A 3,817-nucleotide genomic window follows, 5' to 3' on the forward strand; every position below is an offset into this window, starting at 1 on the left:
AATTAAGCCCGATAAATACGTTTTTTTGCTTAGCTTATTTTATACAATCAATGGTATTACACAATATTATAATTTATAATAATTAAAATTAATTAATAAATATTATTCGGCAGGGCACGAGTTCGATTCCTAGTACTTGCAGTCTCAAAAATTTTTATTTACGAATAATTAAATACAAGAATTATTTCTAAGACCACTAATGATAGGTATTTGACAATACTCGAATCATCTGTATGATCAGCCAAAAATTTAATTAATTAAAATAATATAAAAAAGAATTTTTGTTGTTGTAGTTCACTATTTTTCGAAAACGTCTTTATTATTTAATAAAAACATTTCAACAGAATTTTGAATATAAAAACTAAATTTATTATATTTATGTAATTGAATTTTTTGGGTGATCGTATACCTGTTTTGAATATTGTCAAATACCGCTCACCAGTGGGTTTTAGAAATAATCATTGGTTAAGTTCATATATAATTTTGTGGACTTTAAAATTTTATTGATTTAAAAGTTAAAATTTTATTGCAATAAAAATTAAAATTTTATTACAATAAAAATTAAAATTTTAATATTGTCGTAATGGGAGATCGAATATATGTAATTAAATTTTCACACATCTTCAGAATCTCGCAACAGACCCACAGTTAATGGGTTCAAAGCGTTGTTCAATCTGAAGATATTTATTACTATCATTTAAAATGACAAATTTTATATAAAAAATATCCCATTCGTTATAGATACGTTTATTAGTCACAAAACCAAGCGTTTTGTATTGAAATTGTTCACGTAATATTAAAGTTACTAGCTGTGCCTCAGAAAGGTATTTTATATTTTATAATTTTATATGTTTATTCATTTTTTACAACAGTTTTTACATTATTTTTTATAATTCATTTTTCTTTATTTTATGTGTTTTAATTTAATTTGAAATTAATTAAGCTAATATTAAAAATATTGAATACAAATAGAGATAAAAACAATTGTTTAATTTTTGATTTTTTTTATAAGTTTTTAATGAATATTTATTACTTATTTTATATATGGTATGTAATACTTTTGCTTTTGTAAATGCTAGTTACTGCTATTTATATAATATTTAAAATTCAAAAATTAAAATTATTATTTCATTTCACATTACATACATTTTATATCATTTTCTTTTAATTTTCAATTAATATATAATATTTTATGGTCTACGAGTAGACCGATATATCTGTTAAATAAATATATGTATAAGTTAACAACTGAAATATTGTTTATATAATTTTCAGTTTGTTTTTATGTAATATAAATTATTATATAAAAATATAATTTTTAAAAATACGATCTGAACCTTGGAAAAATTTAAAACATTGATATGTAAAGTTAAATTTTTTTATTATGCAAAATAGAAATTTATTGATTTAATATGTATAATTTTCTGTTTAAATTAAATTTTTTCTTATATTATATATACATTTCATTGTTATTAACTAAATTATTGAAAAATATTTAAGAACCTAAAAGCAATAGACAAAGTATCCCAAAGATTAGTTTTTATAAAAGATAATTTTGGTGTTAAAATTTAATTTTTTGTTTTTAGATATAATCTTATCTGATATTACAGAATACAAATTTTTACGCAATCATTTTGAGAATGTATTCGAAGACGATAACTTGTCGTCACATTGTTAACAATAACTCGATCATAATTTGATAAGTATTCGTTTTCAAACCGTTAAGGATTCTTGACTTAAACATAATTTTTTGTTTCAAAGCTGAAAAAATAAACCATGGCAAATCACCGTGACCATGACCAAATTACATCAATATCACAAAGCTAGAAATTGCATGTCGGGATAAGATTGCATCCAAAAAATTTCCCATGCAACAAACCTAAAACAAGGTCTTTTTAAAACTACATGTCTTTAATATCAATATTTTCTTTTGATATAATGTTGGATTGTTGGAAATAATGTTGGAAAATTGATGAAACAAAAAATTATTATTCATGTGACTGATGAATGTCACATGTCTGAATTCACGGTTTCTGTTACACATTTGTCTTTACAAATGTGTAACATTAAACCCTTTAACATTATGGGTTTATTACTCCCCAATCCAAATATCAAATATTATCACATTATTATTATAAATATCAAATATTATCACAAATATCACATTTTTTGTTCTTTCCGCAGTTACTTGAGATTTGCACTTCTTTGTAGATATATCTACCGAAAAAAAATGAGCCTCACCACTTAAGAAAATCCGATGCAAAAATGATAACCATTTTCGAAGATTTGAACAAGTTCATGTGTTGTTAAACGATTCATATTGTAAAATGACAAACTTTTAACCAAAGGTCTCTTATATGACAACTCTAATTGGTATATAGTACTAAAATAGTGCTGCCAAATCAAAACTTTAAAATGGATAACATTAGCCATATTTTTTTTTTCTCTCTCTTCTCTACAGTATCTGCAATCTGCGTTGGATTGAATTCCTAACTTCGATAGGTGATTATTAAATCTACTGTGATCGGTCAATAATCCCGTAATAATTCCTAGGTTATTTTTTGATTGTGCTATGTAATCTTTAAAGCGTTTTAGGTTGTAAGTCCCTAAAAGCATTTTAGATTATGAGAGTCTTGGTAGCCTTTCTAAATAGAGTTCTCTTTCGTTAGTTGAGCGTATTTTTTTTGCTACTCTTTTTGTGTTTTAAGTTGTATCTTCGTATTATAAAATTTGTTTTGTTTTTAATATGATATCAGCTTATATAAATTTGTATTCATTTTAGATTATTATTATATATTAATACAATAAAATTTTATCAAGTTAAGAGAACAGTTTGTTTAATAGAGCTTGTACTGTATAATTATTTTTTATTTTATATTTATTTTATTAATTTAAATACAAATTAAACTTTAAATTTAGTTATATATATTTTAGTTTACTACTATTGTATTCTTATGTTTATTATTATTTAAATTTTCTCATGCATATATTTTCTATCTATATTTTTATTATATATATTATATATATTTTATTAATATATATTATCATATATTTTTATATATATTATATATATTGTTTATAAATATTATATATATTTTATTATATATTTATATATATTTTTATATATATTATAATTAATTTAATATATATATATAATATATTTTATTATGTACATTTTATTTTAAATTTTTATTTATTTATTTATATATATATATTATTTATAATAATATTTTTTTATATATTTATTATCTATATATATTTTTTTTTATATGTTTATATATTATTTATATTATAATTTTATTATATATATAATATATTTATATAAATTTATTTATTATATATATATTTATTTTATTTATATATAATTTGATATATATATATATATATATATATTTTTGATGTTATTAAAATGATTGTTTCTGCTGCATGATGGTCAGTATTGTGCCCTTTCCTCCATCCGTATCTGCTTGCAGTGCGATAATTCAGTTTGAAATGTGAGTAATTCTAAGCAAATACAAAAAGATTAAAGAACAAAACTTTACAAATTTGTATTATTATATTTACTGATATTAAAAATATTTTACGAACACAAAACTGGAACTTGAGCTCTTAGCTGTACTTGAACTGAACGCCAACATATTTTCTCTGTTTACTGTTTTTTCTGCTGTGGTGTTCCTCCGCTAATTGAAAGCAACTTCGCAAATAGAATATCTGAGATGCATTTCATGAAGTTTATTTTCTCTTTAGTAATTTAGTTGTTAAGTAGCAAGTATTGAGTCGAGACGAGACGCACATTTCACATAATTAAACTTGTTGA

Source organism: Teleopsis dalmanni, chromosome 1, assembly GCF_002237135.1.
Source record: "Teleopsis dalmanni isolate 2A chromosome 1, ASM223713v2, whole genome shotgun sequence".
NCBI lineage: Eukaryota > Metazoa > Arthropoda > Insecta > Diptera > Diopsidae > Teleopsis > Teleopsis dalmanni.